The sequence below is a fragment of the Hirundo rustica genome, chromosome 1 (assembly GCF_015227805.2).
Source record: "Hirundo rustica isolate bHirRus1 chromosome 1, bHirRus1.pri.v3, whole genome shotgun sequence".
Classification (NCBI taxonomy): Eukaryota; Metazoa; Chordata; class Aves; order Passeriformes; family Hirundinidae; genus Hirundo; species Hirundo rustica.
This window is the reverse complement of record NC_053450.1, coordinates 39957888-39979616: the sequence shown is the minus strand read 5'-3', so window position 1 is coordinate 39979616 and position 21729 is coordinate 39957888. Positions and strand designations below refer to the sequence as shown.

Here is a 21729-nt window from a genome sequence, read left to right as displayed (position 1 = left end):
GACCTGTTTTAAAAATCGATGTGGGAGGATACAAAACCCCTCATGTAGGGAGCAGCAGAGTGTTTGACAGCAGGTTCATGTGTGTTCAGTATTCTGCCTTCTCTCTTAGTTGTTCTTCATCTGCTCCAGTACATTCTGCTGCTTGTATAATCAATACATTTTGAATAAGGAGAAAGAATGGGAACATCTGGGATTCCTTGTTTCAATGTGTCTTGCTTATGCTTGTTTTCATGCTGGACATATGCCTCCAACTGGAAGTTTGTATGGCATCTTGTTGATCCCACTGCTTATTCAAAAAAGAAGGTGATATGTAGGATCTTTATTATTTCTGCACAGAAATGCAGTGTATCATAGGGGTAATGATAATATTAATTTTAAAGCCTTTGTAAATCTGCACATAACTTTTTAGTGTCACAGGTTTTCTTTTTCTAAAGATGTATAGAATATGTCTGGTTTTATGCGACTTGAAATCATGAATCTAAGTATTTTTGGTTTGGGTGTATTTCCCTTTTAGAAACAGATTTTCTTCCCTGTTCTAGAAGTGTGTACTGTATGGGCCTGTCTTAATTTTTGTCTTCTTTGTACTTTCATTGTGGTGTAGCAGTACCTTTGGAGCATAATCAACACATTTATTTTTGGTAGAGTACTTTTACAGGACTGTAGAAACAGTCTGTCCTGTATAGCTGCCTACACTGATGAATGAGCCAGAAAACCTTTTAAATAAACAAAAAAACAACTGCAGGGTTTAACAGGGTATATGTTAAGATTAACCACAATTGTAATCAAATAGCCTTCCTTCTCATGTTCCTCTGCCTTCACCTTTCTCACATTTGAAATACCTGAAGTGGCAAAGATTTGAGGTGTAGTATCTGACAGGCAATAGCGTCACTGTGCTTGTGTACTTCTGTGTTGTTTTTTACAGGAATTGCACAGCTGAGGCTATTATGCCTCTCATTGATTTTATGTAGCAAAACAGGGTTGTACTTATCTCAGTAGATTGAAAAGATTATTTGTTTAGTTATTTATGAATGTCAGGGCGTGACACAGGTGGGTGACTGTCTGAGGCCCTGACTTCTGGAGCTGCACAGTGTCCCCAGGCAGTCCCTGGCCAGGAGAGGGGCAGCAGAGCAGTCCCAGACATCAGGCACCTCCCTGGGGATGGAGACCAGCCCTGCTGCAGCCTGCCTGGGCAGGGTCTGACAGCCCCAGGAGCTGTCGTGGGCTCCTGAGACCTGGGCAGAGTGTTGGGTGCTAGGTGAAGCTGGTCAGGGCAAGGCAACCCTCTTAGTGCCATCAAAGCTCCAGCATTGAATGGCTTGGCAGGACGTGATATTTTTTGAATTTCATGCTTTCGCTGTTTTCAGGAGAGACCCTGTTAAAAAGACATGGGAAGAATTCAAAACCATCTGGCAGTTTTGGAATATGGAAGAACACAGAGCAGTTCACTACATTTTTGGTAAAAAGCACAGGTTTCTTCTAGAGAGGAAAGCAGCTGCTGTATGAGACTTGCATCCCGATTGCGAGAGTTAATTTGAAAGGTGTTCAAAGTGCCACTGAATTTTTTATCTGCTGCCATTTTATTGTTCACTCCTGAAAACAGGTACGACTTCACACACTGTTTACTAGAATGCAGGGTGTAAACAGGATATTTTCTACATCAGCTGCTAAGTGGGAAGTGCTTGGGGGCTAAAGTCTAGGAGGGGGATGAGAAACTTCATTTATGTACATGCTTGAATTTTTAACAGTTAAAGTGGTGCAACTGTGCTTGAAATTCTTCTCTTCAGTTGAAATTAATGACTACAAATTCAGTGTATTTTTTTTTTCTAATATCAGTTGACCCTAATTTGAAGCAGCAGGCATTAATACTTTAAGAATACTTTTTACAAGGTGTAACTAGAAATTCACAGAAATGCCGAAAGGATATTTTTGTTAATTTGGTTTATTGAAACAAAAACATTCTCTACAATAATGGAATTTCAGTGGAAGTCTGGCAAAGAAGTATTTGTGTCATTTGGCCATATATACATTTATGCTTGGCAAAATCTACAGATTTTGAACTCAGTTCTTCATGCCAGCAGAGTACTTGGGATTTGAACACACTATGACCTCCCTAATTAAAGCAAAATTTGCACTGAACAGTTCTTCTTTCTTCTGTGGCTAAGTAGGAGTCATCTCTTGGCAGAGTATATTGTTTTGGTTCATCATTAGACTGTCAAATAGCTCCTCTTTTGCCTTAACACCAGATTTTATACTTTGATTCTATCTTTATTTTACTTTCATTCCTGTTTTATTTCTTCACATTCTGCTGACATTTACCTCTTTGCATCAATAGTGAAGATAACGGGAAGGGGTCATTTGTTTTCTGATAGTATAGAACATTTTTTTCCTTTTTTTCCTTTCAGTTATTTATGTCCTATTTCTATTTTATTTTCTTAAGACTTTTTGTATGGATTACCTTAAGATGCACTTGCTACATTATAATTTCATATAGGGAGGCTACCAGGGATATTTCTATAAGCAAATCATGACCCCACACTCTGCTATTTGACACAAGTGACATTACAAAGATTGCTGCTTCCTTGAGTTTTTATTGAAAACAGACTTTGTTGGGGTGGTCAGTGACAGGACCTTGCTATAGGTTTTGGACACAGACTTTTCTTTGGTAATACACAAGGAGGTAGAACTTTCCAGACTTCACTTCTCATCAGGGCATGGATATTACACTGTACCTCAGTCTGTGTCAACAGATGGAGCAGGACCTTAAGGGGTTCTGCAGTTTCCTCACTGCAGGTAGAGGATCACTCCTGGCAGAGCTTGTCTAGCTTGTAGCTAGAACACTGTGTCCATTTTTAGGACCCCAATACAAAAAAGACAGCAATAAACAGGGGTATGTTCACGAAGGGCCACTGAGGCAGCCGGGGAGCCTGTTTCATGTGACTTCATTGGGACAGGGTGTTTAAGCAGGAAAGGTCTCAATACTGATTTTCCTACAGCACGGGAGAAACACGCAGCCCTCGGACAGAGCAAAGAGATTTATTTCCCTGGGCAAAAAACCGAGCCATGACATTTGCCCTTAGTGTAGCTGTGGAACCCGAGAATGTGAGACTGCACTTTAAATTTAGGGTAGAACTTGTCTCAGTGCAGATTGCGCTCCCCTCTCCCATTGGTGACCTCTCTGCAGGACTATTTCTATTATATGACTTTCAGACCATGAGGAGATTTTTGCTTTTACGATGCCTTTATAGCTATTGTGAAAAATGAGCCCTGATGTCATCGGGGATGAGAAGCTCTCTCTCACCTCCGGGTGGCACTGCTTAAAAACGGTTCTGTTTGCTTTAAAGATCTCTGTAGACACTGTCCATGGCACATTTCACAACCATGGTAGTTGGCATCATCACGCACAACAGATAAACTGGTAAGTGAGGAGAGCTTCTGATCACAAACCACAGACACAGAGGGAGCTCAAGGGTTTCGTCACTTTGTGCCCATTATCTTTATACCACAATTTCAGATTGCTGTTTTTCTGAACACGTATTTTTTAGTATTCTGAGGGGTTTTCTGTATGTTACTTGATCAAGATTTTACTACAGTTTTTACATGCGCTGTTATGCTTACCTGCTGATAAATGATCAAGGGGCAATCAAAACAGGAAGACCATTCTGATCATCTACCTGTTCCAGACAGATACCAAGATATATGCTCTTACATACATCAAATATTGTACCCCTCCACTATCCAGGAAAGTCCAGAGTTCCACCTCCAAGCTTCTTAGAAGCCATAATTCAGCATCTAAAAAAAACAAACCAAAACAAACAAACAAAACAACAACAACAAAAAAAAAACCAAACAAAAACAACCCTACAAAAACAAAAAACCATGATATTAAAAAGAATTTCTGGTTGCCATTATATTTGTATCTGGCTTGCAAATTGTCAGCGCACTGCTGGGTTAGTCTCTTCAGAACTGCCCATATCACTACAGTAAGTGGAGATGCAGTTATTCTCAATGAAAGCTGAAAAATCTCTTTATTTATTTGAATAGTAGATCACTGTACCTTTTATATCTCTTAAAAAATACATGTAGATTTAATTTACTTTATGCTTTTCTGAATTTTTCCTTTTCTTCTGGTGCTGGAAAGAAAATCTGCAAAGAATACTGGAAAGAGATGAAAAAATACCTCAGGGCTTGGCTAGGATGTATGCTTTGGTATCTTGTTCTTCAAAACCAGTTTCTATTTCAGACAAGAAGTTGTTCATCTACACACTGAAATAGGAATATGTTGTGTGGTGTATTTTAAGCGTTACATTATACCCTGATTCACCAGCGCGTTCCTCCATTTTCACGTAACTGCAACAATTTAAATGAAACAATATTCTAAACTACAGTGCTTTTCTGCAATATTCTCAGTAATCCATTATCATACCTGTCATGTAATTCCAAATGAGTAATATGGCCCTTTGTTACATAATTTCATAATTTGCATAGATTGTTAGGTCTGAGTGTAGGATTCAGAGCAGCTCCTAAGCTCTCCTAAATATGATCTTGGATTTCCAGAGTTCCCAAGCCTTCAGCAAGTCACGTATTCTTGGAACAGCAAAGCCCTTTACCTGATATCTAACTTTAGCCAATAAATCTGCTCCACTGTGGAATATGGTATTTCAGAGGAATATGGAATTTCTCTCACACACTGTACCCTCAAATAATTTGTCCCTCTGGTGACTTAATCTTTGCCTTTTCCCACATTTAATACATCTAATGCAGTTTCACATGAAAATGTGATAAAGGTTCATTTGTGCAATGTTTTCTGTGATACCCATAAGCTATTATATGACTACTGGAGGTGTACAATAGGGTCTTAATAAACAATGTTTTCAAAAGCTTAAATAATTTTTTTTCTCTATAATGTTGAACTATATTGCGAAAAAACACGTTTGTACAAGGCAAAGTGTACGGTACGGAAGACACAGGTCACAGGATATCATTTGCACACCACTCAAAGATTACCAGCTGAAACTCTGACAAGGGAATAATCAGGATGTCACTTAAGTATTCAATATGTGTTTGCTGTTGCTATAGGTGGTACAGAAAATGTACTGAACCCACATCAACATTTCTTTTCAGGCAGGGCAATAGCATTTGGAACAACCTGCGGCTGGAATATGTGTGAGCAGAAAGAAGCAGCATCCATCACTTAAACACTGACTTGGGTTTTTCTCTCAGCTATTATAACACTTCAAGGATTGTGCTTGCTAACAACTTGCTTCCCAGAGCACCAGGTAACACTTCTTTCACTTGTTTCTCGATTATTATTCTATAGCACAATAATAGATCAGGATAAATTTATATTCTGATTAAACTCCATCATATTATATTTGTGGTTGTTTGGCTTTTAGTTTTTTTTTTAAGAGATTGTGCCAAAATACTTGTTTTTAACACTTTGATTTTTTTTTTTTTTTAAATGCATACGTTGTTCTACCTGATATTTTCTCTGTCAGCCTAGGAAAGATGTACACCAATACTTCTAAATTTGACTGGGAAAGTTAATCACATTACTTCATGTGTAGTTTTCTTACTTTTTAATTCTGTATCCACAGGAACAGAGGTGTGGCAACTTTCTTTGATTTCAGTTTCAGCCTCTTTTTTTCTTCTGAAAAAACCTGTTTTTATTTAAATGCTTAACTGGAGGTGCCTATATTTGAAAAATGCATTAGTGATTATGAATACACCTTCAAAATAGATCAGACTAAGAGATGCCACTTAAAAATTATAGATTAGCCTGTGCTGCCAGATTATGAGAAAGAACAGTTCATATTATGTTTTGTAAATCTCAGCTGCATTTTTACCTATTGAAACTGCAATTTTAGTCAGGATACAATACTTTGCTTTAAAACCATTTTTTCAGAGTTGTTACCAGTTTCACCATTTGAACTTCTCAAATGAAATTAAAAGAGTTTAATTTGCAGAAACTTTGACTTAAAATTTTTGAAGACTCCTATAAATGACATCGGGAGATAGACAAACTGAAACCATTGGCTTACTAGCTTAGGTGGTAGATTTTCTCCCACATTTTTCTTAGCTCATGAAAATGATTGTGTCTTACACTCAGAGGTGCTAGCAGTCATTCTTAACACAGTAATTGTCTATTTTGTCCTCTTTTTTTTTGTTGTTTTCTGTCACAGTGTTATTGCCTCTTGGATGAATATGGGATTTATACTACCAAGGAATGGTAGCTATCTGTCTGTGCTGTTATATAGTATTATAAATTCAAGTTCATGGATTTTTCCAGCCTGGCAAAATATATTAAGAGTATTCCATCCAAAATCCACGAGAATGATATTGCTGAGTGGTCAGATACATCTTAAAAATATCGCTTTCAGCATTAAAGAAAAACAGACAATAAAGCCTCTTCTTTATCTCTGGGTAAAAGAAAAAAACAAACCTGCCTGAAAGATTTGCAGCAAAGTGCTCAATCTTTGTGTGTCCCAAGCTCTTATTCTGGGAGATTGCCTCTATGGCTGGGTAACTCCTTTAGGAATAGGATGACAAAACACACAACCTGTGGTTCTGTGTGATTATTGGAGGAAAAGCTTTGAAAAACTTCCTGAGAGGCCAGATATTTGCTTTGGAGGCTTCTTTATTCAGACATAATGATGTACTTGCTGTATAAGTTGGGCTTTACTATGAATTTCCAGCAATCTTCTTGAAGTGCTCCATTTTGAAAAGAGAATAAAGTTACATTCCTTTATTGAAATTTGTTATTTTTTCCAATTATTATTATTAATTATACCATTCTTGTTTTACCAACCTTTCACAGTTTTCACACAGCAAATGCTGACGTAGACCTCTCTCGCCTACGCAGGAAGACCATAATGTTATGAACAGTATATATAAACAGTAACACGCAACTGTGGTTGTAGCGCAAAGCCTACCTACCAGGGTGAAATCAGAGGCTCCCTGTGCTGGGCATTGTATGAAGGAAGAACTTGTTCAAGGTGATTTCTGCCTCAGTTCTCACAGGCTAAATATGGAGAGGCAAAGTGTGCTGATGGGATAGAAGCTCTTTTCTTGCCATATGCTCTAGATCCTATTTTTTAGTCTGTGACATGGTATAGAAACATTGAAGCATGAAGAACTGTGAGGATTAAGGAGGTTGTAAATCAGACTTTAAAGAACTGAAAAGATAACCTAATTGGTTAGGTGGAACCTCAATGAGGTACTTTATTTTTGTTTTGTAGTGCATGGAGCCAGTTTACTCAAGATCAATAAGGTATCATTTATGGCTAGCATATACAGTGGTTTCAGAAGATAAAAGACGTTTGATTGAAGAAGTTGCTCTGCGTAAAGAAATCAATGTGTCAATTTTAATAGTACTAAATTATTGCAAAAAATTCTTGGATACAAGCTTTCAAAGTGCCAGGCTGGGAAAATGGTACCTTTCCTTACCCTAGCACTTGCACCTTGATGTAGAGAGATGTATTTTGTTATCCCCATTGCCAAAGAACAGAGATGTAAGAGCAGGTTTACATGATGCTATCACTGATCTCACTTTTGGACTCAGTAAATTAAAATGGAAATGAGTGCATGGATGATCTTAGCTCTTTATATTTTTTTAGAATGATAGATACCCAACTTGAATTTTTTTGAAAGTCAAACTCAAATTTTGTGTTTAGAAGATATGAAAATATTTGTGCCAAGTAGGACAAGAAACAGCAAGAAAGGCTGCAGATTACTCCAGAATAAGCAGTAGTAAATGCATTTTACTAGGATTGGGATGGTATAGACCTGCCTTATTTCAGGATTGAATTCAGCAATACAATTTTATTTTGATTTTGCTCCAGCTATGCTGTGCAGAGATAGATTTGGAGCTGACATACGTCTCAAAGCTAAGTATATAAACATAACAAGTTTGTCTTTGCCTTTCTAGACAAACAATTCTGGAGACTCAGAATTCTCCTGTGAGGTTCCTAGATCCCTGTCTTGGGACTGCAGACACAGTGGTTAGGTGGACTTAAGGGTTATTGATATGTTTAAAAGGAAAATATATTCTACTTCTTTTGATTGTGCTTAGGGATGACTCCTAGTACTAAGGGGAATGACAAAGCCATATTCATGTTTATGGTGCTGAAGTTATCTTAACTAGCCTAATAGCAAAATATTACACTCTTATTACACTGCTATCTTCTTTCCTGTGATATAAACAATTTTATTTACACATCAGAAAGGAAAGGGCTTGTTTGTCTAGTTACAACCCTTTAAAAATGCCTTAAGGAGTCCCTTCCTTGCTGAAGTGAATGTTCAATGCATTTGCTCTTTGTGCCATGGCAACACGTGCTTTCAGCTTCCAGGAATGTGTTCTACTCCCTCGGTGTCAGTTGTGTCAGCACCACCTGGAAAATAACCAGCATCCTTGGAGACTGTAAACTGAACAGGGGAGCACCATAGAGCTTGTGTGATTGCATTTTGTGTTCGGATATGTGATAAAGATCACCCAGGAACGGCTTGTTAAGTCATAGTTGTATGATATTCAGTGATACAAGTTGCTACCCGTGAGATTTGACCCAAATGAGAGCACAGAAAAAGTATTTGCTGCTTGTTATGTTTCAACAATAGAAATATGACTGAAAATTGATGATAGTAGAACTGTAAGACTGAGCTCTGTTTTTCTTGTTTTCTTTATGCTTCTCTTATGAATTTCTTCAAATGAATAAATAATTGTAAAATTTCATTTTCTATCTAACATGCACATGTTGTGTGGACTGTTCAAACTTGATGCAAAACAAGGTGAAACTTGAGGATACATAGAAGATACATAAACCAACCTGCTGTTGGTTTAAAAACTGTTAGTAAAAGAGAATTTATTTCCCAAGAAATGGGAAGTGTGCACTGCAGCTTTATTGTAGACACATTAGAGCATAATTTTTAAAAACATCTATCCTTATAATCCCTTTTCGGTGTCTGTCCTGCTTTGCTGTTATGCTGGCCATAGTCCTCTATATTTCATGAAAGCCTCTCCATTCAGTGGCATATTTCAGGAATTCTTTTCTGATCCATTTAATCTCTCCCTGATCTTACTGGTGGGAGAGTGAGCAAGGGGCTCGGCCGGTGCTTGGTTGGTGGCTGAGATTAAACCATTTTCACTGTATTGGAAACTCATCTGTTCAGATCTTAAATATGGCTTAATCTGTGCTGGTTTAGTTGAGTAAAAGGAATAGCCAAAAGCAAAGAGCAAGAAAAGTAAACTAAAGTAAATTCAAACAGGAATGATACTGAGAATTAATTGCTGTTCCTCACAACTAGGCCAATGTAGCTTTCAGTCAGTGAATTTGAAAGAATAATGTTGAAAGATTGGGTTTTTCCCCACAAAACTCGAATTTGTGAAAATCTTTGTCATACTTGTCATGGATGCTCACAAATCTGTAAGCAACCTCTTAGAATGCCTCTCATAATTTGGAATTTGGTAAGTTAGATGGGCCAGAGAAAATATCTGTGATAGATGCTAGATTTATATTTAGGGCCTATATTTTTAGGGCCTTTCTTCCTAAGATTCTGCTGGTCAGAGATTCTTGCAAAGCTGCTTTTTGGTCTGACTTAGCCCCAGTGGTGTCAAGTTTAAAGATCTTTTTCTTCACAAAGATGAAAACCTTGCTTTTCCCATCCTGGCACAGGAAGATAGTAGAACATAAACTGTGTATTGTTGCTGTGAAGGTCCAAATAAGTAATGATATTTTATCACAATGACTTAAAGCTAAAACTCTTTCCTCCACCCCCAGGTTTTGTTGTTGACAGATGACCCAATGGGACTGTTTTATTCTACCACATACCCAACGTGTCTGCGGCTGAAGGATTTCTGAAGTGTCAGGGTAGAGTTAAGATACCTTCTACCACAAATTGTTAGGGTGAACTCTTTGAAACATAACACATTAGCAGCAACCTTCAGAGGAACATTCCTTTGAAGCAGCAGGTTCCACATAATTTCTGTTCTGTACATGCCTTCTCTGCCCCTTAGCCACCACACACTTTGCTGTGTTTCGTGTCAGCATTGCTCATTCTGATATATTCCTTTAGTGGTTTAGGTAATTCACTGCTGGGTCTTAGCTTTTTAAATGTCACAAGGATGTCAAGAATTTCTTCTGTGCCTCAATAAGAACACAGTCATCTGGAATAAAAAATTTTATAGGAAACAATTGAACTGAGAAGACCAAAAACAATGCAGCAACACAAAAAAATACATCCCAAAACTTCTGTATCTACTACCTGCAGTTTCCAACACACGGATCTTTTTCCGAATGATTTACATTTGCCAAGCAGTAAAAATGTTCGGCTTTTTCCAACTGTTTGAATATGCAGGCCCACTCATCTTAAAAATAATTCAGCTTTGATTTTGTCTTTTTGTTCCCTTGACAGCTCTGTTACAAAGCAGTGTTCTTCTCAATGTGAGGATGCTTTGGTCCCCTTCTAAATGAGTGTCTACTGTGCGTCTTTTGTTAGTCTCTTCAGTCAGCAAAGGTCCTATTGATATGTAGTGATCTAGGTCCCCAGATTCAGATGGTACATTCTGACAGATTCAGACCATAATTGTGTTTTGTTCTAGTAGGAGAGACGGTGTAATATGTTCAACATTATATTTGCACTTCATTCCAAATATATTTTGAACTTAGTTCTCCGCAAGAATGTGCCAAGGCCTTTATTCTAATGATATACTTCACTGTTAGAATCAGGTACCTAAATTTCTTTTAAATCTCAAAATTTTCAGGAAGAAAAGGTCAAAGCAAGAGCTGAGAACTCATACCCCGTAATTTAAAAGGCTTTAAAAGTTTGTTGTATTTTCTCATTGACATCATCCTAAATTACAATTGTTTTCTGAAGAGCAGTTTTGTTCACATCTCAGAATCCCCCAAAGAGAGGATTCTCCAGTGCGTTGTAAAATTTTAGATAAAAGCATTTTATAATTATTGCATTAAGACACTGTACTTTTAAAGCACCACTCTGTGTGCTATTTTAGTAAATATAACATGCTGTTTAGCAACTGTGTAATTTTCTCCTATTTAACTACTACACTTGTCCAGTTTAAGAAACTTTCTTAACTAGTTTGTTATATTTAATTGGTCAGATCAGGAATGTAGCTATTTCTCATTAGTTTTGTGTTTCTGTGTAATATTAATTCTGGTTAATCACCATTTATGTAATCTTGATTTTGAATTTTGAAAATGTTTTCCATTTTGAAAATTAATTTCCACTTTGGCATTTTTATGAAAATAGTTAGGACAGAAGTAGTGTAGAGCTTCAACTATTGAAAAAGAATTACTTTTGAAATTTTTTTGCAATTAGGAAACATTCAAATCTTGCTATGGGTAAATGGATAAAGGCATGTTTTACTGGAAGCCTGAAAGGAGCAACATCTAGAAAAATTTGAGTAGTTGTTGAAAGCTGCTACACTAGACAATTCATCCTAAGTTTGGTAGTAGTTGAAGGTGTTAAACATTGCACATGATCTGCCTGGCTTAACCTTAGGCTTTGATCTTGTTAATCACTTAGTAGTTTTAGTTTTGACTTCAGATAGGCCAGGCTATAAACATACACTCACCAGATACCTATGCATGCTAATCCACTGGGTCTCCCTTGTCAGATCAATTTGTAAAGTACTATAATAGAAGCTGAACCATTCAGATAGTAGGAGCTCTTACATCAACACTGGGCTCACGTTTGGGTAATTTATAGCTCTACATTTATTATCATGTTGTCCCAGACATTGAGTAGTATTAGTTGGTTAACAAAATCCCAGGTAAATTAAGCGGGGCAAAAAGGATACTGGTGAACAGGAAATACTGAAAAGTTCTTGCCCATTATGCTGTTTTCTTCATGTGAAGGACGCACATTCATAGCCTTCTCTTTAGCTTTCTGGTTAAGAATTCCTTCTGTATTCCATACTGATTCTAAATTTCTTGGGACTTGTTGGACTGTGGCCTGAGTATTGATCTGTCTGTAGGCAAATAATAAACCTAGCCATCACTGCTTGGGAAAGTGGCCTGCTGCTGAGATCTCCTCAGCAGCACCATTTATTGGGAACATGCCAGCTTGCCTTCTGTTGGCTTCCCAGAGAATTTTCACTCAGGTTCTCCAAAAGGCACTTGATGGCCCGGTCACAGATCATCTGAAACACAGATTAAAGCACTAACATCTTTCATGTGGAGAAAGGAGCTCTGTTAAAAAAAGGCTTGGATTGTGGTGGAAATAACATTTTTTTAGACTTAGCTCAAATATGTGAATAGAACAACTTCTACCTTTCTGACTTCTCATCTTCTGAGGAAAAAATTCAGTAGAATAGACAGTTTGCTGTTCCAGTTGAAAATTTACTAACAATTTGTAGTGTTGAGTATAAAACAAAAACCTGTTTTAAAAGCTGTCATTAAACCAAGAGCCTGTATCATGCATGCTTCTGATTTTGGGAAGAAGAAAAAAATGTGTGACACAGGGAAAATCAAAGTACTCATTACAATATTGGGGAATATACATACACTGCCTTGGTAAGTACACTTTCATACCTTTGATACGATGGACAAATAGGCACATAAAAATTGCGTTTTGGCTACTGGAAACTTAAGGGATTTGGATCAGTCTTGACTATCTTATTCAGACAGAGCAAATTCCAGTTTTTGTAGTAACCAAGTGGAAACTTAAGGAAAAGGTTTTTTCTGTGTAATTCTTCTGCACCTAAAATTGTCAGTGTTGCACTTCTGTCGAAATCCCAGAACATTAGATTTACTTTATTACACCCTTCTCTTGGTGAATAAGAATTTCAAAAGATATTTACAGCTATGCTTTTAGGCATACATTTTGCTTGAAGTATATTTTATTAACTTAAAGGTGAACTTAGGCCAAATCAAAATATATTTTGTGGTTTAGCTTGTGACATTAAACTATTGGCCTCTCTACCATGGCAAAATGAAAACAAATAAGGCTGTGACCATTTTATAACGAGGTAGAGTACCCACTAGGACAGAGGGCTTACTTGTGTTCAGTTAAATAATTTTTTTTGAAGCAGCACAACACATAGAAGCTTGGATGATGCATATTTGTCGCTTTCCAATTAGTCTTTCCAAAACTAACAGATCCATGGATTGAATGCTGGTTAACCTTGTTGCATGAGCTGCTGAGACATCAGTCTTTAAAGGCTGGGGCAGCAGTTATTTCAGTGAAATACGAGAATCAAAGTGTTGTGAGAGTTGCCTGCAGATTTTTTAATGTTGGCTTCAAAATAACAACAAGAGTAGAGAAAAAAACAAATTACCTAATTTATTCAGATTCTGACACAGCTTTTGTGCTGTTTTCAGACTGATCTCTGCAGTCCTTAAACTCTGTTGTACAAACTTATATCCCGTGACAAAGCCTATCCTCATCTTTCTTTTGCAGAATTAAAAAGTATGAGTGAGCATGTATTAGATATCTACTGTCCTTAATCCATGTATTTGTGTGCTAAACCCCCCAGGCAAAAAAACATAAAAAACGCTGCTGCCATTTGCACCTTAGTTTACTTGCTGTGTGTGTTACAATAAATTTTAGAGAGGACTATTTGGATTTGTGGAAATGGGCTAGCCAGTTGCTTTCTCTTATATGCCAATGTCAGTTTAGAAGTTTTGCATTCCAATCTTCTGTCCAGTGTCACCCTGTGGAAAGATGTTGATAGGTAACTGGCAGCAATGGAAGGGAGAATCTCTCCTCCTCCCTTTCCTAGAGACAGCTTTTGCTTTTTGACTGTTTCTGAGGCCCTGACGCCTTACTCCTCACTTGATACATTTGCAACAGAAAAGGACATGTGAAAATATTATTTTGCCTCTAGACTGTTGTCTGGATGTGGATGAACAAGTAATGCCTTAAAGCAGAAGGCTCTGCTGTGCTGGTGAGATTACTTAATTTTTCCCCCTCCCAGGTGGGAATAACTTCATTACTTTTTGCAATGAAATTGTACTCACTGGCTTTCTGTAGCTAAAAGGGAAAAAAATCCTGGGAACAAAGTTTACTTGGTGTCAGTCCATATTTAGTATGTGAAAGATATGTTTCCAAATCTAAAGACAGAAGGAAAAAGTAAAAGAAAAACCAGTTCCCAGTACAAGAAAGACATGGACCATCTGGCATGACTGCAGTAAAGGGTCACTAAGATGATTAAGGGGTTGGTGGAGCATCTAATATTCAAAGAGAGGCAGAGAGACCTGGTTTTGTTTAGCCTTGAGAAAAGTCAGGGGGAGGTTGTTAATGTGTATAAATATCTGATGGGCAGGGAATGAAGAAGATGAAGCCCAATTCTTCTTCAGTGGTATCTAGAAAAAAACCCCAAAAAACAAACCAACAAAAAACCACAGCAGCACAAATTGAAATACAGGAAATTCCACTGAAACATAAGAAAAAACTATTTTAATGTGAGGATGGTGAAACACTGGCACTGCTCTCAGAGAAAGTGGTATCTCATTCTTGGAAATATTCCAAAGCCATCTAGCCAAGGTTTCAGGCAACCTGCTGTGGCTGACCCTGCTCTGAGCTGTGGGTTGGATTAGGTGACCTCCAGAGGCACTTTCCAAGGTCAGCTGCTCTGTGATTCCAAGTCAAAACCCTTACAAACTGTCTTATTGGTCTGTTTATACTGATCTGAATGGACACCAAAATCTGTTTGTTTATATATCTTAAGAGGCCCTTGTAACAAATAAATGATTTTTTGATATACAGGTGATTTAGTGTGGATATTAAAGGACTAAGTGGCACTTGTTTTCTTTCTTGTAAAAGGGGACAGTATTCTTTATTCTGTATGTGTAAGTCAATGCCTTTGACTGTAAGCTCTAGCCTGATTTTCCATCTATTTTAGAGAACTCATAGGCTATATCTGATTTTATAAAGCAGGGATTTGCACAACATTGAAAATATTTCAGAAATGGGTCTGCACTGGTATCTCAGGTACTAGAAAGCTGGAATATTTCCAGAAGCTTATAAGATCTGTGTTTGTCTTATGATGCCTACATGTAGAATCATAAATATGTTTGCAGCTATGCAACATGAGTTTCTAAAGTCATCCTCTAAAGTTTAACTATCAACTTAATCTGAACAGATGCAAAAAGAATATTTTTCTTTCTTGTCTGTCTTGAAACCCAGTATGATCATTCATGTGAAACAAGTAAACAACTGTTTGCATTATGTGTAGTTAAAGAATAATGCTACCAATCAATTCTGAAAATTGAGCCCACAGTTCTATGTTTGTGTCACACAAGTATTAATTCTCTTGAAGCTAACATTCCTTCACAGGCCAAGTCAGAGTGAAAACCATATGAAAAATGTTGAAGTTTGCGAGTGAGTACATGGGGAAGTGATTTATCTCAGTAGGGAGGGAGCTAATCTCTTTCCAGTTTTTGTCTGGAAATTGATGGGTTTGTTTCATAGATAAGGCTCTGGCATCAAAGACAAACTGAAAAGAGTCACTGCAAAAGGCTTATGGGTGTGGACAGCATTAGTTCTAGCAGAGGAGCAAATTTTATCATCAGTTATAAATATCTTGATGAAGTTAAGTGATATGAATAGTTTTTTATGACATTTCAAAAGTACCCCTTTTTCAGCTGTTCTCTAAGACTGTTATTAAAAATATGAGCAGATACAGAATGACAAATGACTGAAATTACAATTTTCAGATTTATATGTTCTGAGGTTGTCTTTGCCAGAGGTTAGGGCTGAGGCAGAAAATTTCCTGAGCATTTTACAACCTAGAGCAGTTTGCAAAAGGATGTATTCCAGAAGTATTGCAAAAATTTATGTTTTAAAAAGTCAGTCTCATTTTTAGATGTTAACAGAGAGCTCTTGAAAGCACTAGCTCAAATTTACTATTGGTATAATTTGTTTTACTCAAATCTCTCCTTTTTAGAAAGAAACACCAGGATTCTGCAGGAGAAGTCACATGTTTTTAAGATGTGATCATAATGCTGATTATCCTGTTAAATTGTAATCATGGCCTTTTCCCATCATGCAAGCATTTTTGAGATTTCAGTTCAGTGGTGGGTTGTTGTTGTTGTTGTTGTTTGTTTGGGGTTTTTTTCCCCTCTTCTCATTTTCTGTGAATCCAAAGTTAGAGTCTCAAAAGAGGGGGGAAAATAGTTGGGCACCAACCAAGAAAAAAAGTCCTGATCAGTTCAAAATATTTAATTTAAATGGTTTGGAATGTTATTTTGATTGTGATCTTTTCTTATTTTACCATTTTAAACATATGGTAAGTTTCTAAAATAAGTGTTGTCTAACCAAAGAATAGAAATTTCATTTAGAAAATAGCAGAATAAGTTATTTGAGAGTTCAATTTTTTTTTTTTTTTTTGAGCATGTTAAATATTGAAATACATTGAACTGAAATTCCTCTGAACAGTTTCAATTTAGACAACTTTGAATTTAAAACCCTTGGTCACAGTATTAGTTTCATTTGCCTTAATGGGATTACTTGGGCAAAGGACACAGCCTGTGTCAGTTTGTGGACAGGTTGTCTGAAATCAACCAGTACCAAGGGAAATATTGCTCTGACTAAAAACTTCATATTATAAGAGTGAGGATTTCAGCTCTGAATCCTTTGAAGATAACTAAAGCAAAAAGTATTTTCAGCCTCATTTGTCCCTTATCTACATCTGCTGCTAGCAGGCATTGTGTTTAGGAAAGGAATATTTATGAGGCAGTAATTCTCATGAAACACCTTGATTTTCATCTAGATGAGCTGCACAAGCCACAAGATGCAGTTTCTGTATTCAGGGATCTGTGTTTCTCCTGGGGAGCTGCAGTGGGTTAGCCACTGCTAAGAGCCTAACACCCACCCAGCTGCACACCCACTCCTCCTCAGGGGGCAGGGGAAGAAAATAGGATAAGGAAACTGGTGGGTTGAGATAAAGTTAGAGAAACTGCATACCAATCACTGTTGTGAGTAAAACAGCCCTGACTTGGGGAAAATGAATTTCATGTATTGCCAATGAAAATAGATTCAGGTAGCGAGAAGCAAAGACCAGCAATAAAACAAAACAAAATCTTCTCTTCCTCTTCCAGGCACAACTTCACTTCTCTCAGATCCTGCCACCCACTCCACAAGCAGTACAATGAGGGATAGGGATGGGCACAGTCAGTCTGTGGCAGATCCTCTCTGCCTCTCTTTCCATTTGATACTTTTCCTTTCCTCTAATGTGGGTTCTTCCTTGAGCTGTGGTTGTAAAGGGGAAAAAACTGCTCTGGCATGAGGTCTTGTCAGCCTGCATTCAGATCTCTGCTTCAGTGTGGGCTGTTCAAGGGGCTACAGAGGAGTTTCTTCTCCAGCATCTATAGCGCCTTCTCTCCTCCTTCTGTTGCGTTGGTGCTTACACTGCCATTTCTCATTCCCTTTTTTTCTTCCTCTCCTGCCTGTCAGGAACTTTTTTCTTTTCTTAAATGTGTTATCACAGATATGTGAACATGATGGGTCCGTCTGTGTCCTGTGTTAGGTCTGTTAGAGCTGACAGGAATCAGCTGTGTCCACTGCAGGGCAGCCTCAGCCTCCTCCATTCCTCCCTTTATCCCCCCACTATCAAAACCTTGATGTGGGCAACCAGTGCATGAGCTCGTCTGTCTGCAACCCTGACAAGAGTGCTTTTAAAAATACATCAGAGAATATGTCTTTGCTATATGACATAAAAAGTAACATTGTCTGAGACAGCTGTGGAAGTAGCAAAACTTTGAACTTGACAGAATAAAAATGCCCTTTCACTATCTGATAACAGTTTGTCTGTCTATCTTATTCTGAGTGCACATATATAAACAATTTGGTCTTTTTAATATTTAAATAGTTATTACTAGGTTTTACTAGGTATTAAATATGTTTTTTGAAAGCAGATCAATTATGAGTCATTATTATTCCTTCCATGATTCTGTCCTCCAACTTTGAGATTTGCAATTCTGTTCCCACTTGAATTGATAATAGAAACAAATACGTGTTTCATATTTGTGTAGTATATGTAATGTGATGGGGAGCACATGCAATATAGAATGAAACTGAATTATTGATGATAGATGAAAGATAAAGCAAAATTAATCAGTTCAACAAAGCTCTGATGTATTTAAAATTAAGAAAATGCACAACTGCATTGGGGAAGGACAAAAAACAGTGGTAAAATTCAAGTGAAATAATGAGAATTAAGGGCCTGATGGGATGTACATGTGTCGAGGGGACGTGGGTATGGTTCTTGTTTAGCACATTAATTTGCCAAGCTGATGGAAATTGTTCTCAAAAGTAAAAGTGAGCCTAATTTGCATTAGCTCCTTTTGTAGTGTACACACGTTGCCATTTCTTAGTACTCTCTCATCTTACTTTCTTGCTTCTGCAGTTATATTAAGTTCCGTCTTCACAGGGAACTTTTTTTTTGAGTTGCAATCAAATTTGTTGTTATTTATTGCAGCATAAACAACTTAATGTATGTTAGGAATTATCTCTCAATTTATATTTTTAGTCTGAGACAATCCTTAGGAAAATCTACAATTTAAGGGATATCAGTGGCAATAAAAAGAAAGATGCATCTAAATTTTTTTTTTTTTTTTTTTTTTTTTTTTTTTTTTTTTTTTTTTTTTTTTTTTTTTTTTTTTTTTGTAGCCCTGTAGTGGGGTCTTACAAAAATTATTTTTCACCTCCATTCCCCTCAGTTTCTGAAAGGAGATAAAAGTTAAGGACTAGTATCCAGAAAACACTCTGAACAAAGCATATTAGATTTTCTTTTACTCTGTAATTCAAAAAGGCAAAGGAGTAACTCAGTTCAGCTTGAGGTTATACACTTTACAAAAATGATGCAATGACTTTAATAGCCTCTGATATCATCATAAGTGCATGGATGATGTGGCGTAACATGTACTGTGTTTTTCAAGCAGCAAGTCTCCTTTCCAAAAGCAAAAAATTAAACCTAAAATAACATTAAACCGCTAAGACAGTCTAATTGCGAAGAGACAGTTCGCGTGACCAGATTATAGTATGTCACTTCTTTTTTGATCAGTCTCTTCTAAGTAAACAGACATCCTTCAGCATGAATACTTCCCTGTGGCAGTCTGCTAAGAAAAACATGAGAAGAGACCTATCCGACACGACTCTTTCCTCTGGCTGTGATTTATTCGAAGTCACAGGGATTGCTTATCTGCCCAGATGGAGCCGCAGAGCCTGCGCCTGCCCGCTCGCTCCGAGGGGAGGGTCCATTGTTCTGTCACGGCACCGGAGAGATTGTCAAGGGTTGACCTTGGCTGCTGACCTTATCAGAGGTGATTTTGCAAAAAATTTGCTGGCTTATTTCAGTAACGTTCGAATAATTTTCTGCAAGTTGCTTTCTTTTCTTGACGCGTTCCAAGTGAAAGCCACGAGGATTGTGATTCTAAGCAGAGGTTGCTCCGGAGGGGGTTTTGTATTTCTGAGGAGTTTTCTATTTTTTCCATTCTCTAAGGCCTTGTGCTGTCTTCTGATTCTCTGAAGACAGTGATGGCTGTGCCTGCAAAAAGCGAGTGTCAGCTACTGCTCTTCTGAGGAAAAGTGTAACTGCATAAATGTACCTTTCGAATCCTACGGAAGCATGGACAATATTTTACTGTAAAGCATGCCTTCTTTGTCACTGTGGTAGGTCATCATTACCAAAAGGTTTCAGGAACTGTTCTGAATATATTTCTCTGATTCAGCATCCCTTTAGACAGTATTAGATCTATATAAGGATACTGTTTCCTTCAGTATGGTCTGAAAATCTGAGAATTTTTTCTTAACTAGTGTTTGAAATTGTCAAGAGATTAAGGGACAATAACAGAATTTAAATAATTTAAATTAGTCATTTTTTTAAATTTGCAAAATAATTTGAAAATAGATGCTTCTCAATATTCACTAAGTGAAGCTAACAGCATAAATACATTTCACAGAGTAGCACAGTATAATGTAGCTGTATCCTGAAGGATGTAGGACCATCTGAACATGCCTCCTTTCCAGCTGCAGTCATATTTGTAGAATCACAGAATCACAGAATGGGTCAGGTTGGAAGGGACCACGTCTGGTCATCGGGTCCAACCTCCCTGCTCCTAGAGCACATGGCACAGGATTGCATCCGGATGGTTCTTGAACACCCTGGTGAGGGAGAGTCCACAACCTCTCTGGACAACCTGTTCCAGTGCACGGTGCCTGCACAGTAGAGAAGTTCTTTCTCATATACAGGTGGAATTTCACGTGTCTCAGTTTCTGCCTGTCGCCTCTCATTCTATTGGGTGACATCACTCAGAAGAGCCTGGCTCGAAAACTAACAGTTGATGGGAGGAAGAAGGATTGTTTTGTTTGTCTTAAGTGACGAATAATAATAGTAAGAGGAGGGAAGCTTGAAAACATGTCAATTTTCTGCTGCAATGCAGAACCAGAAATGTTATAACCCTGTATTGAGAGCCAGACCTTTCCATCACTGACCTCTCCTAAATTTTTAATGATAGGTGATATATTGTATTCTAAGTTAACTCATCTGTTTTTTCTTGGCTTTGTGGTATTTTATCACTGGAGAAACACCACAAGGATCTGTCTGGGGCTCAGTCTGATGAACAGATCCTTTCCATTAAAAATTATATGTCCTGGATTTTATCTGTGTCAAGTACAGAGTACAGGATTTGACTAAATTTGCTTGAGAGATAGAAATAAAAGATCACCTCTTCTTTAACTTGGCCAATGTATACTTTTATTTTTAAAAAAAATTAAAGTTTTTATATTTTATCTAGTCTAATATCAGTGTCTCACGTGATGAAACTTGGAGTAGTCTTTCTTATACTTTACTGAAAGAACTTGGAAACAGCAATGATACTTTTTACCACTCTGTGGTCATGTATTCATCTCACAGACTTCCTACTAGCAAATACTTTTATGGCTTTTGGTAATTTAATTATAACTTGATTAAAAATTAATAGCTTCAATACAAAAGTATTTTATTAAATAAAAATACATAATTTTGCTAGTGAACATTTAATTAAAATGAAGTAGTAAGTTCTGTTTATGTATAATTTTTAGTCAATATTACTACGTGTAGAAAAATTTTATTGAAAACATATGGGGCTTCATTTAGACAAGAGAAAAAATTGATATATGGAGAATTGGTGGTGATAACATCTAATATGATTTAATTATTTTTCAAGGAGGTGGACATTGTCTTTTTATTTTTTATTGAATGATAAAAAATCTATCAATCTAATATAATTTTTAAATATTATTTGAGATTAGAAACAAGCACTATGACAAAATTACAATGCAGAAATAGAGGCTGGAAATCTTCATTTTAAAAACAAACAATGGATCTAATAGGCTCAAAATTCTATATATGTATTAGATCCTTTAGTAAAACACCAGTTCAGGATATGATGGAGTTTAGAGGAAACAGCAGGTCTAGGAACATGTAAGAAAGATACCAGGAAATGACTAAAACATAAAACATAATTAAAACATAAAAATAATTGAAGATATTTGAGTAGAGCTGCTTTGTGGGTATAGGTATCTACACATACCTAGTTAGACATAAACATGCATATGCAGAAATATCAACTAGTAATGTTTATATGTAAGTGAGAGTAAATGCAGAAGGGACAAAACCAATTCTCTCGGAGAACTACAGTAACAAGTGGTGACTGACTTCAGCTTTAAATCTCAGCATAGGAATCCTGGGTTGATACTAGGACTGTATATTTAGTTCCATTTTTTACATTTAATGTT

The 21729-nt window shown here is 37.0% G+C and overlaps 1 long non-coding RNA gene across 7 annotated transcripts in view; it reads left to right on the top strand.

Annotated features, from left to right (window-relative positions):
* The window catches only part of LOC120763801 (uncharacterized), a 28431-nt gene extending 11279 nt beyond the window's left edge, over positions 1-17152 (top strand). For 2 of the 7 annotated variants that reach the window (XR_005704135.2, XR_005704132.2), the window contains 3 exons: positions 1365-1600; positions 5122-5276; positions 6180-6751. This is a non-coding gene — a long non-coding RNA (uncharacterized LOC120763801). Of the gene's footprint in view, positions 1-1364; positions 1601-5121; positions 5277-6179; positions 6752-6814; positions 8673-9770; positions 10033-17051 lie in introns of those variants that run through there. The other 5 variants (XR_005704131.2, XR_005704134.2, XR_009208520.1 and 2 more) reach the window with 4 other exon arrangements.
* Positions 17153-21729: the final 4577 nt, after the last annotated feature.